Genomic DNA, 14,366 nt, shown 5'->3' with positions numbered 1-14,366 from the left:
TGGGGCGCCTCTAGGGCCATCTGCTATCCTGGTATGCAAAGGAATTCCTCTGAGTCTTTGTCCATACCTTGGGACACAGTGTAAAACATAAAACATAAACGTATTAAAATATCCAGTTCTGTTGGGCCTAGCAGAACCAAACTTCATAGTTCTCATGGCCGGAACTGGGACACCATATGGTCCAAGAAGCGACTTGCTACGACCTAGGGAACCGGAGTTACACAAATGCACATTAAATCATTTTTCATTTTAATACAAAAATCTCCGCTAAAAAAGAAATCTCAGCTTTTCACTAAATCCCCATTGAAAACAACGGGCTTCTCCGCCATAGACTTTCAATGGTAAATTGCCGCCATTGAGGTCAATGGGGTTTCTCCGCCATTGAAGTCTATGAGAAAAGTCCAGAACCTTCAAGGGGGTCCATACTCCGTCGGGTTGGTCCAGGCGGGTCAAGGATGGTTCTGCAGTGATGCCGGAGCAGTGACTGCAGACACCCCAAACCTTGATCCGCTGGGCCCTCCGGAACCAGAGATATGGAGTACCAAAATACAGCATTTCACACTTAGTCATTTTTCTGAGCCGTTTCTGCCGCCGCCGGCAAAGCCTATGGCGCGACCCGTTCTTCTCGGTTCGACCCTTATCGGGGGTCCAGGATTTGGGGACCCGGTTGTGGTCGAGTGGGGGGAAGCCTAGGAACTAGGGGCAAAAAGAATTTTATTCCTAGGGGCCCTAGAACTGTTTATTCCCACGCCACTTCATGTTGACCTTGACTTGTAAGTGATCAAAGCTCTCCAATTGAAAATGTATCCGCTTTGCGGTTTGCGGTCTGGACGGCAGCCACCTTGTTCTTCGAAAGTTACTTCGAGGAACCTCCATTGAAGTCGATGGGCCCATTGACTTTCAATGGGAAACCGCCGCTCTCCCTCTCGGACGCCACCTGCTGGTCTTTACAGGAAACAGGACTAAAACAACAAGATTCTCCATTAGAATGCCTGGAGCCCTAATGGCGGCCAATGGGGACCTGCAAAATGGTGCCTGAAAAGGCGGGAAAACTTCACAAAGAGCTATAATCATTAAAGGACTATTAACCCTTGTTCTCCCGGATGGATTCTAGTGTGTGTGTGATGCAGACACTGAGTAAACCAGACATTACAATGGAACAGGAGAACAGGAGAACACACATGTACATGTCATTACAGGGGTTAAATCACTGTTCTGGGTCTTAGCCCAGTTAACCCTTTGACTCCCGGGTGAGGTCAGGGAATGGCCAAATGGGGTGTAACCCCTTTAATCCCGGGCCACCCCCTTTCTCCCTCTACAGCGGAGACATAGTTAAGATCCTCTCTATAAGAGAAACATATTGGATTGTTACGTTGAAAACTTTGATGCCAGATGGGTTAAATGCAGAATTGGATACTTGGTCTCAAGTTAACAGTGCTTTTTAAATTTTATTATTCTATGTATAATGATTTTATATTAATACCTATTTTTTATCTCTCTTTTCATCCCCAATTGTTGCACTTTGAGTCATCCATTGCACATTTTTTTATATGGATTCATCATTACTGTATGTACCAAATATAAGTGTAACATGGGAATTATGTAGTTAATTTTGTGAATAGCTAAATGTATTTAGTTCATATTCATAAATTGTTTCATGTAAGAATCTTTTATTTAACATTTGTATTCTGCATTTTTTAATATAGATAAAATTTGTATAATTTTAATTTTATAATATTGTTGTTTTAATTCAATATGTAATTATCAGAGACATTTGTGTCACTATTTTATGCATATCATAACATTTGCATCAATCATATCATTAATTTTGATTGAGTGTTGATAGTTTTAGAATTAAAGACTGGTTTTTGGAGGGTATATAAACATTGTAATGTGTATATTTAATTTTTTAATTTAGCTAATATTGTTGTTTCAAATCTAATATGTAACTATTAGAGACATTTATGTAAAGCGAAAATGTACTAAAAGTGAAGCACTCCCTTTTCTCCACTTATCGATGCATGTCCTGTACTGCAATCGTCATATATGTGCATAACTGATGTAAATAACGCATGTGTAACAGGCTCTATAGTCTCCCCGCTTGCGCACAGCTTCGGTACAGGTAGGGAGCCGGTATTGCTGTTCAGGACGTGCTGACAGGCGCATGCGTGAGCTGCCGTTTGCCTATTGGGCGATATGTCCTTACTAGCGAGTGTCCTTAAAGTGAGTGTCCTTAAAGCGGGGTATTCCTGTATTCAGTTTGTGTTAATCATATAACTAATTCCGATTGAGTGTAGATCGGTCTGAATTAAAGAGCAATTTTTTGGAGGGTATATAAACAATGAAAGACAGACCGTAAGGAACTCCTGACGAAGCCATCAGGCAAAACGCTTTGAGTTGGAGAGCCTGTCATTGTGAGGAGACGCGAGAGGAGCCCTGGAGGTCCACAGAGCAGCCAGAGAAGTCTAACCCCAAGTATCGCAAGATGCGACTCCATGATGTCACAAACCAGGAAGTGACTGTCTGGAGGGCAAGCCGGCGCTCCCCGGCGTCCTTCGGATCCACGGAGAGGGAGAAAGCTGACAACTAGGACTCTGAAGGACCACAGCATCAAAGAGACCTTTATGACGCCTGTATCTGAAGTTTTAAATGTAAGTGTACATTTTAAAGCTTATTTGTGTATATCAATATATCCGTTTCTATCCGCACCATTGGACGCGTTTCCTTTTTGTCTTCTATGACCCGGGGAGGAAGATTGAAGTCCACTACAGTCTCATATGAGCAAGAACATCCAAGCCGTGTATGGTTGAATATATACCATTTTTTTATTCATATATAACTGTCTCTTATGCACTTTTCACTTTATTTGCACAAAGAATTGTAAAGAATATATGGCTTTATAACCTATTTGCATATCACTGGATTACATGCACTATTTATTGCATCTTGCACATATTTTTGCACTTAGTTTTATGGCACACATGTCACACATCCGGTGTTACTGGCGGTATTATTGTATATTATAGTTTTGTTTCCTCTCTTCTCTGTGCAGGGAAAGAAATACAGACCGCACTGTATAATATAGGGTGATGTAGGACCCACAGATAGTGTGGTAGCGTGACATGGCTGCACAGTGACGTGGCCGCACGTGACATGGCTGCACAGTGACGTGGCCGCACCGTGACATGGCTGCACAGTGACGTGGCCGCACCGTGACATGGCTGCACAGTGACGTGGTGTCACCGTGACATGGCTGCACAGTGACGTGGCCATTACTGTGACATGGCTGCAGTGATGTGGTAGCACAGTGACATGGCTGCACAGTGACGTGGCCACATCATGACATGGCTGCACAGTGACGTGGCCGCACCATGGCATGGCTGCACAGTGACGTGGTGGCACCATGACATGGCTACACAGTGACGTGGTGGCACCGTGACATGGCTGCAGTGACGTGGCCACACCGTGACATGGCTGCACAGTGACGTGGCAGCACCGTGACATGGCTGCACAGTGACGTGGCCGCACCGTGACATGGCTGCACAGTGACATGGCTGCACCGTGACATGGCTGCACAGTGACGTGGTGGCACCGTGACATGACTGCACAGTGACGTGGTGGCACCGTGACATGGCTGCACAGTGACGTGGTGGCACCGTGACATGGCTGCACAGTGACGTGGCCATACCGTGACATGGCTGCAGTGACGTGGTGGCACCGTGACATGGCTGCACAGTGACGTGGTGGCACTGTGACATGTTTTGGTCAACGGATTGAACTAAATGACCCAAAGTTCTGAGAAGAAAAAATATAGAAAAAACAGATAATAATAAACTAAATCAGCGGTGCGCAAAGTGGTGGGCGCACCCCCCAGGGGGGGTGCTGGATATGTCTGGGGGGCGCGGGAGGTTACAGAGGCCCCGCGCTCTTCCCCGAGGCATTTAAATTACATGCCGGGGGATCACGTGAGGCCCCATGCAACTCTAAAACTTACCTGGACTCTGCCGGCGTCACTCGTGTCCATGGCAACGCGTCAAATGACGCCGCTGGGTCATGTGACGTGAAGTCACATGCTGCATAATTTGACACCACGCAAGGTAAGGAGGGGGGGCTCAGAATGGAGAGGAGCAGGCAGGGGGGGGGGGGCACAGCAACAAAAGTTTGCGCGCCCCTGAACTAAATAATGGTCCCAGACTGCCATTTGTGGATAAGATGTGGATAATATGATAAGATGGAAACTCGATGGTTAACATTACGAGTGCGCATTAAAGCTGTGAAATGAACCAATCAGAACGTTCGCTCAACAACTCGTGGGTTCGATTATTTTGCCTCTAGATGAACTGCGTCCACTCTTTGATAAAGTGGCGTCGAGGCAGGGGGAGAGGACTACCATTTGTTTGTATGTGGTTTGGCTCAATGCCGAATAAACAATTCATTTTAACCAGCCTCCAGCCCGATTTTGTTGCGCTGCTCGACCTTACCTCCGATTGGCTCAGACTGTTGTCAGGGCTACAATGACTGACTCACTGGAAGATTCCATTCTCCTGCAGTCTACAGGGGGGGTGGTTTCCATTTCCACCTTGACATATTTAATCTTTCTGATTCATTTTCTTCCGACCTTGACGTGTTAATTAGGTTAATAGTTTGATGTTCAACCTGCGTGATTCCTGGAAGTTACAGCAAAGCCTTAATTCCAGGAATCTTGCATACGGGTCCCCCTGTATCTTGTAATAATTAACTATTTACTATTACCACTAATAATAACCCATGACCGGGAGACTGCGAGGGAGCTCCCCTCCCCTCTACCCCAAGTAACCCATAACCCCACATCAATAACACACAAATAATGACCAGACAAGGTCTGGAGGTAGTAAGGCCGCTGCTTTTTATTTAAACATTAAATAATAATTTGGTAAGGGCTACCCCCTGCCACAGAGCTCGCTCAGAGGATTAAAGGTCAACGGTCCTTGAGTTGATGACCCGTGAAACCCAAGCCGGGCCCACTTGATCCGGGCGCCCACTCGCGTCAACGGCAGAAGTCACATTTAAATGAGCCCGGTCCAATCGCCACTCCCAGATCCGCCGGGCTTTACCAAGTACAGAGCCCTTCTGGCAAGGATAAGCACACTTACCGCCCAACTTCCGCCACCCACATGGCTATTTAACCCCCCCTTAAACTAGCCCCGTACTGCCAGAACTGCAAGGACCCTCACAAGCCCGCCTTGCATGGCATTATTAAATCAATCCGAACCAATGTCCGACAAGTGTACCCTATGGGAACAAACTGCTAGTCACTGAATCGAAGTCAGGAAGGTTTAATGCCAACCCCCGCACTGCGACACAAAGCTTCCCATCACCCCGTTAACTTTCTTACGCATGCGCTCGACGGCCAGTTCGACCCGCATCCCTCCCCACACATCCCTGTGAATAATATCAGACCATACGATCTGCATCCCTTGCAAACCCCTGTGGATTTGACCCGCCACCTTCCCTTGTTCGAAGTCCTTCAGCACTTTCTCCCTGGCTACATCCTCGTGCTCACACACCAACCCCCTCCCCCCCCTATACCCCCTGGGATCCCACCTGAACCTCGAACGGGATCCGGAACAGGTCAGAGAACCCGGCCTGTAGCAGCCGGGCCGCCTCCCTATTGGGGAACTTTCCCAGCCACGACGCCATCTTTCCTACACTCACCGAAGCCACCCATCTGACCAACCTGCTGCCCTGCTTTCCTGCACCCGCTCTTCTGGAATGACCTGGACGCCAAATGATGGCCCCCACAGGTGGAACAGATATGCCGGAATCGGCAGTCCTCAAACCTACTCTGACTATCGTTGAAGGACCAACAAACTCTCCCTTTGCTACCGCCGGCACAGTGGTACTAGCCCTGCCGTCGGCCCCCCAAGAATGGACACTGGCTTCTCTGTCCTGATCAACTCAATCCAGAGATTCATGTCCTTCGTGTCCCATGACATCTGCCGAGCATAATTGGGATGACACCTCCCCGATCACACCGGCCAAGATCGAAAAGGCCCGAGACCAATTTGAGAAATTTCATGGAAGGAGGAGCCTCTCCACATCCTCCTTTCTTGCTTCCCCTTTCTTAGAGGATCTCACCAGCGGTTCCCTCTATCCCGGCAGCAGCGGCAGCAACTCCACATACTCCCCCGTCCTCACTACATCCTTCACCACGGCTAACAGATGCATCCCCAGCGGGGTGGTGTGGCACGTGTACGCGTCCTTGTAAGATACATCCGCCATCTTGCTTGCATCAGCCGTTCCCGCCATTGCGACCACCGTCCCGCTCCCTACCTCTGCTGCCAGTACCACCTCCCTTCGGGAGCCACCAGTAACTGTGTAACCCCCACTGAAGCTGGGCTGACCCCCATGACCTTTGCCTGGCCCAGAGCCAAGCTGGCAGCCACTGACTGTGTGCCCCCTGCAACAGGGATTCCCTGCCCTTGCACTTCAAGGGATTGAAGTACACCCCTCAAAATTGTGGCTAGGCCCAAAGTGTCTGCCATATTAATCTCCCCTCCAGGGGCCCCTTGCAGCTGTGACTCCACAGCCTGATCCCCCAGGTCATGAGCCAGTCCTAACACCCCAGGCCCAGACACAGGGGGCAAAGCCCTCTTACCCCCAGCCCTTCTCTAACCTGCCACACCCCTCCTGGGGGCTGTTGGACATCTCCTGTCCCTTGCCGGCATCCTCCGCTCTCCTCTCAGTGTGATCCGCATCACGCGAGGCCCCTCCCGCCTCTTCCCCTCCGTCACTTCACACAGGCGCGTGGGAGGCTTCGCCGCGCTGTCCTCCGCACCCCGCCTACCGTCTGCACCGACCTGTGCAAGCGGCTGCGCCCCCCTGCATCCTCCGTCCCCCGCCGGCGGTGACGCGACTGCCCCTGGACAGTTAGCGCTGAACCTGGTGGTTCCACGCTTCAGCCTGGAGCCTGTCTCAAAGCTCTGCCACAGACATCGCTGCTTGAATTGCAGCGTGGGAGGGGAGCTCAGGATGCAGTGTTAGCAGAGATAGAGGTGATCGCAGGGTGCAGTGTTAGGAGAGATAGAGGTGATCGCAGGGTGTAGTGTCAGGAGAGGAAGCATAGGGTACAGTGTTAGTAGAGGAGAGGGGAGCACAGGGTGCAGTGTTAGGAGAGGAGAGGGGAGCGCAGGGTGCAGTGTTAGCAGAGATAGAGGGGATCGCAGGGTGTAGTGTCAGGAGAGGAAGCGTAGTGTACAGTGTTAGGCTGCGGTTCCACTAACTACTGTGCGATCAAGCCCCGCCCCCCCCAGTTCCTCCGGTCCCAGTCCCTACCTTGTCGCGCACCTTTCCCCAGCGGTGTGCGACAGGTTTTCAGGCAGGCAGGGGAAATTGAGATTGGCATTTGCGACGGAGGCGTGGCCACGCCCCCGCCGGCGGTTCAGCCAATGAGGGCGAACCAGCCGCGGGACGTCATGGCCACGCCCCCCGCAAACCTACCGCCACGCCCCCTCCCGTCGCAAACGCTCTCTCTCCACTCAGACCGCAGATCGCGGTGTAGCGCTGTGCACGCGCCGCTCCCCCGCCGGGCGCGCGTGCCACAGTGCTGACTGGGGACTCAGCCTTAGCAGAGGGGAGGAGCGCAGGGTGCAGTGTTAGCAGAGGAGAGTGCAGCGCAGGGTGCAGTGTTAGCAGAGGAGAGGGGAGCGCAGGGTGCAGTGTTAGCAGAGGAGAGGGGAGCACAGGGTGCAGTGTTAGCAGAGGAGAGGGGAGCACAGGGTTCAGTGTTAGCAGAGGAGAGGGGAGCGCAGGGTGCAGTGTTAGCAGAGGAGAGGGGAGCACAGGGTGCAGTGTTAGCAGAGAAGAGGGGAGCGCAGGGTGCAGTGTTAGCAGAGGAGGGGAGCACAGGGTTCAGTGTTAGCAGAGGAGAGGGGAGCGCAGGGTGCAGTGTTAGCAGAGGAGAGGGGAGCGCAGGGTGCAGTGTTAGCAGAGGAGAGGGGAGCGCAGGGTGCAGTGTTAGCAGAGGAGAGAGGAGCGCAGGGTGCAGTGTTAGCAGAGGAAAGGGGAGCGCAGGGTGCAGTGTTAGCAGAGGAGAGGGGAGCACAGGGTGCAGTGTTAGGAGAGGAGAGGGGAGCGCAGGGTGCAGTGTTAGCAGAGGAGAGGGGAGCACAGGGTTCAGTGTTAGCAGAGGAGAGGGGAGCGCAGGGTGCAGTGTTAGCAGAGGAGAGGGGAGCACAGGGTTCAGTGTTAGCAGAGGAGAGTGGAGCGCAGGGTGCAGTGTTAGCAGAGGAGAGGGGAGCACAGGGTTCAGTGTTAGCAGAGGAGAGGGGAGCGCAGGGTGCAGTGTTAGCAGAGGAGAGGGGAGCACAGGGTTCAGTGTTAGCAGAGGAGAGGGGAGCGCAGGGTGCAATGTTAGCAGAGGAGAAGGGAGCGCAGGGTGCAGTGTTAGCAGAGGAGAGGGGAGCACGGTGCAGTGTTAGGAGAGGAGAGGGGAGCACAGGGTGCAGTGTTAGCAGAGGATAGGGGAGCACAGGGTGCAGTGTTAGGAGAGGAGAGGGGAGCACAGGGTGCAGTGTTAGCAGAGGCGAGAGGAGCGCAGGGTGCAGTGTTAGTAGAGACGAGGTGAGCGCAGGATGCAGTGTTAGGAGAGGAGCACAGGATGCAGTGTTAGCGTAGGGGAGGAGCGCAGGGTGCAGTGTTAGCAGAGGAGAGGGGAGCGCAGGGTGCAGTGTTTGGAGAGGAGAGGGGAGCGCAGGGTGCAGTGTTTGGAGAGGAGAGGGGAGCGCAGGGTGCAGTGTTAGGCTATGCGTATAGTACTGGATACAGCGACGCGACCCGTGACATCACACATTGCCGTCGCTGTAGCGAAAGTTGCCCTCTAGTGTGCGATGTCGCTGGTGGCAAGGGGCAATGTGATTGGCTGCTGCCAGTCACATGGTGCGGCTGTCTCCGGAAATCGCAAAATCACACATCGCCGTCGCGCCCGCTATGGGCAGTCGCTATAGATTACATTGAGTTGCTTTGCGGCTGCACGCCATCGCCGTCACCGGGACTATAAACGCAGCCTTAGCCGAGCAGAAGAGAGCACAGGGTGCAGTGTTAGCAGAGGAGAGGGGAGCGCAGGGTGCAGTGTTAGCAACAGAGAGGGGAGCGCAGGGTGCAGTGTTAGCAGAGGAGAGGGGAGCGCAGGGTGCAGTGTTAGCAACAGAGAGGGGAGCGCAGGGTGCAGTGTTAGCAACAGAGAGGGGAGTGCAGGGTGCAGTGTTAGCAGAGGAGAGGGGAGCGCAGGGTGCAGTGTTAGCAACAGAGAGGGGAGCGCAGGGTGCAGTGTTAGCAACAGAGAGGGGAGCGCAGGGTGCAGTGTTAGCAACAGAGAGAGGAGCGCAGGGTGCAGTGTTAGCAACAGAGAGGGGAGCGCAGGGTGCAGTTAGCAGAGAAGACAGGAGCGCAGGGTGCAGTGTTAGCAACAGAGAGAGGAGCGCAGGGTGCAGTGTTAGCAACAGAGAGTGGAGCGCAGGGTGCAGTGTTAGTAGAAGAGAGTGGAGCGCAGGGTGCAATGTTAGTAGAGGAGAGTGGAGCACAGGGTGCAGTGTTAGCAACAGAGAGGGGAGCGCAGGGTGCAGTGTTAGTAGAGGAGAGTGGAGCACAGGGTGCAGTGTTAGCAACAGAGAGGGGAGCGCAGGGTGCAATGTTAGCAACAGAGAGGGGAGTGCAGGGTGCAGTGTTAGTAGAGGGAAGCGCAGGGTGCAGTGTTAGCAGAGGAGAGGGGAGCGAAGGGTGTAGTGTTAGTAGAGAAGAGGGGAGCGCAGGGTGCAGTGTGAGTAGAGGAGAGGGGAGCGCAGGGTGTAGTGTTAGTAGAGAAGAGTGGAGCGCAAAGTTTAGTGTTAGCAACAGAGAGGGGAGCGCAGGGTGCAGTGTTAGCAGAGGAGAGGGGAGCGCAGGGTGAAGTGTTAGCAGAGAAGAGGGGAGCGCAGGGTGCAGTGTGAGTAGAGGAGAGGGGAGCGCAGGGTGTAGTGTTAGCAACAGAGAGGGGAGCACAGGGTGCAGTGTTAGGAACAGAGGGGAGCGCAGAGCAGAGAAGAGGGGAGTGCAGGGTGCAGTGTTTGCTGAGAAAAGGAGAGCGTAGTGTGCCTGTATTAGCAGAGGGAGAGGGGAGTGCTGGGTGCAGGGTTAGCAGAGAGGGAGGAGAGTGCAGGGTGCAGTGTTAGCAGAGATAGAAGCGCAGGGTGCAGTGTTAGCAGAGGGAGGAGCACAGGGTGCAGTGTTAGTAGAGGGAGAAGCGCAGGGTGCAGTGTTAGTAGAGGGAGAAGCGCAGGGTGCAGTGTTAGTAGAGGGAGAAGCGCAGGGTGCAGTGTTAGTAGAGGGAGGAGCACAGGGTGCAGTGTTAGTAGAGGGAGGAGCACAGGGTGCAGTGTTAGTAGAGGGAGGAGCACAGGGTGCAGTGTTAGCAGAGGGAGGAGCACAGGGTGCAGTGTTAGCAGAGGAAGGAGCACAGGGTGCAGTGTTAGTAGAGGGAGGAGCACAGGGTGCAGTGTTAGCAGAGGGAGGAGCACAGGGTGCAGGGTTAGCAGAGGGAGGAGCACAGGGTGCAGGGTTAGCAGAGAGGGAGGAGAGTGCAGGGTGCAGTGTTAGCAAAGGGAGGAGCACAGGGTGCAGTGTTAGTAGAGGCAGACACAGACTGATAGGTTCAGGACGCTGACTGTGAAAAAAGCTTTGCATGAAAATCCAGAACGTTTAGTTTCTCCCTGAAATAGATTCCCCGGGTTTCACGCCATGAATGCACCTCCCCATTATCTCTCTGTCATTAAGGTTCCTGCTTCTTTCTTCCCTAAGAAATATCTTTATCTTCACCAGGACGGAACCAGGTAACAAATCCAGGACAGAACCGGGTGAGCCCGACACAAATACAGGGCAGAACCGGGTGAGCCCGACACAAATACAGGACAGAACCGGGTGAACCCGACACAAATACTGGACAGAACCGGGCCACCCCATCACAAATACAGGGCGGAACCGGGTGAGCCCGACACAAATACTGGACAGAACCAGGTGAGCCTGACACAAATACTGGACAGAACCGGGTGAGCCTGACACAAATACTGGACAGAACCGGGTGAGCCCGACACAAATACTGGACAGAACCGGGTGAGCCCGACACAAATACTGGACAGAACCGGGTGAACCCGTCACAAATACAGGACAGAACCAGGTGAGCCCGACACAAATACTGGACAGAACCGGGTGAGCCCGACACAAATACTGGACAGAACCGGGTGAGCCCGATACAAATACTGGACAGAACCGGGTGAGCCCGACACAAATACTGGACAGAACCGGGTGAACCCGTCACAAATACAGGACAGAACCAGGTGAGCCCGACACAAATACAGGACAGAAGCGGGTGAACCCGACACAGATACAGGACAGAACCGGGTGAGCCTGACACAAATACAGGACAGAACCGGGTGAGCTCGACACAAATACTGGACAGAAGCGGGTGAGCCCGACACAAATACAGGACAGAACCGGGTGAACCAGACACAAATACAGGACAGAACCGGGTGAACCAGACACAAATACAGGACAGAACCGGGTCAGCCTGACACAAATATAGGACAGACCTGGGTGAGCCCAACACAAATACAGGACAGAACCGGGTCAGCCAATAGAATAGACACAGAAAAGTAAAGTAGAAGTGAGACCTTTAATGACTAACTCGGGGTATAAAGGAGTGCAAGCTCCTGGGACCACAAAGGGCGCTCCTTCAGGCAGATTGTATATCACACTCACGTACAGCTGTATATCCAGACTCACCAGGCTGAAATCCCTATATAAACATGGCACGCAAGTTCAGCTTCATCCATACACCATCTGCCTGAAGAAGGGACCTTTGTGGTCCGCAGAGCTGGCACTCTTTTAACCCAGAGATCGCCATTAAAGGCACCCCCTCTAGCTTACTTGTCACCGTCTCTCCCAGGGACGTCCCCTGCGCTTTCTATAGAGACGATGATGATCAACACATAACAGGAGCGTTGATATTCTGCGCGGTCCCAAAGCACCGCCAGGGCGAGCGTGGCACAGAGATTACCAAGCGTGGCACAGTAATACAGGTCACATACACCATGCGTCCCAGGGCAGCGAGGGGTTAAATGAACCAACACCGTATCCGGGCAGATAAGAAGCGAGATCCCTTGTCCGCAGGCCCCAGTTCATGATTTGTGACTCCCCCCTCGCCCCCCCATTGAATAGGCATTGAGTTTCCATGAATACTAGAAGAGACTCCATGTGCAGAGAGAAGCCTTTTACCTGGGATCGGGGTCAGACGAGGCTGCAGCTGGTGGGGCGATGATGGCGACGTGGGCCCAGCTGGTCACCTTGCTAAGTCCTGCCTGCCAGCTTGGAGCTGGTGCCTGGCTCACAGAATGGAAAAATGTTCTCCTCCTCAGACACCAATATTTGATTTGTCTCGCAGGGCGCCTGAGATGAACTCTCTCAATGCCGCAGGGGCATTCAACACCTGCACAGGGGTTTAAGTGTGCCCATACACAAAGACCCTACACAAAACCAAACGTAGGAATGACACACACGTGTGTGCCTCAGTGGTACAGATTTAACATGGCTGACCTAGTGTGTAAATAGCAGTTCACAAAACATGAGATTATTTGAGTGTATGGTTGAAAATAAGCATAAATGTGTGTGTGTAATATATATCGGCAGCTCCTTCAGCCCGTGTCTCCCCGCTGCTGGATGAAGCCTCCCCAGTGATCTCCCAGGTGCTGCGGTTACAGCCTCTCTTCCCCACGTCGCTCCCACACACTCTCATCCCATCCTCCCATCTTACTTTTGTGCGTTGTTAGCGGTGGATTTCCAGACCCGCCGCCCCAAGGAACTTACCTGGTGCCGCCTCCTCCGTGCTGCCGCCCTACGTCTTCTTTGAAATGGCAGCGTCAAATGACGCTGCGGACGTCACACGGCGTCCCGCTGCCATCATGACGTCATTTGACGGCGGGCCATCGCGTTGCCATGGCAACGAGGCGCCGTTTCACGTCGCAGCGGCATTTGACGCTGCAGAGTAAGGAACTTCCCTTCAGGCGCGAGAGCGCGGCCTCTGTGTATGGGACAGACATTTTTGCCGCCCGGGCCTGTCAGCTTAATAGGAAATCCGCCACTGCGCATTCTCTTGCCCTTTTAATCTCTTGGAATCCAGTAGAGTACAATTTTTGTCCAATGTTGGGTCATTTCTTCTTGTGATATGTCCGGCCCACCGCCATTTTAATTTCTTCCCCCTTGTGTGATGTCACAGGCTTTTGTTTGGTTTCAGACACATGCATTCTTTTTCGGGTAATACCCAGCATGCATCTCTCCATACATCTTTGTGTAATACCCAGCACGCATCTCTCCATACATCTTTGTGTAATACCCAGCAAGCATCTCTCCATACATCTTTGTGTAATACCCAGCATGCATCTCTCCATACATCTTTGTGTAATACCCAGCATGCAGCTCTCCATACTGCTTTGTGTAATACCCAGCATGCATCTCTCCATACTGCTTTGCGTTGTCTGAAGTCTTTGAATTAACTTCACATTTATGGTCCGAGTTTCGTTTCACATCCAAACATGAGCACGGGCAGAATACAATATGTGTGTGTGTGTGTGTGTGTGTGTGTGTGTGTGTGTGTGTGTGTGTGTGTGTGTGTGTGTGTGTGTGTGTGTGTGTGTGTGTGTGTGTGTGTGTGTGTGTGTGTGTGTGTGTGTGTGTGCATGTGTGTGTGTGTGTGTGTGTGTGCATGTGTGTGTGTGTATTGTGACATAGTCCAAAGATGTTAGGCAACTTTCTGCCCCATTTTAGAGCAGAAAGTGCAGGAATAGTTACAAATGATCCGTTCCACAGCTTCCCATTACCTCAGGCAGCTGGATGGAAAATCCAGACCACAGATTACAATGGCTCTAGTTCTCCCTCACCTGCTCTTCTAATCACATGCACAGGTATTTAGAGCAGAGAGGTTTTGCATTTCACTCTCTCTCCTTGGAGCCTGGGGGCTGGGGGTGTCGCTGCTCCCCTGCATCCAGTATCGGGGTTGACGGCCCCTCCACGTATCACAGTACCAGAGGATTTGCCTGGACTCCACGAACAGATAAGACAAAACAAATGGTTACTGCTGTTGCTAAAAGACTGTGCTGTATCTTGTGTCCCTAAATGAGAGAGCATTGTTTTAAGCTGGGGAACCAGTTTAGTTGGCCAGCAGCTGTTAGAGAGACTGATTCTGATGTGTAGTTAGATCCCTGAAAGGGATAGGATTTTGCTTATATCATTTTGGTTTTATTTCTTGAAATAACAGTGTGGGAAATATGGAAACACTGAAATGTGTGAACTGCTGAATGAAA

The sequence above is a fragment of the Ascaphus truei genome, chromosome 19 (genome assembly GCF_040206685.1).
Source record: "Ascaphus truei isolate aAscTru1 chromosome 19, aAscTru1.hap1, whole genome shotgun sequence".
Taxonomy (NCBI): Eukaryota; Metazoa; Chordata; class Amphibia; order Anura; family Ascaphidae; genus Ascaphus; species Ascaphus truei.
The sequence above is the reverse complement of the archived record's forward strand: the minus strand, read 5'-3'. Positions refer to the sequence as shown.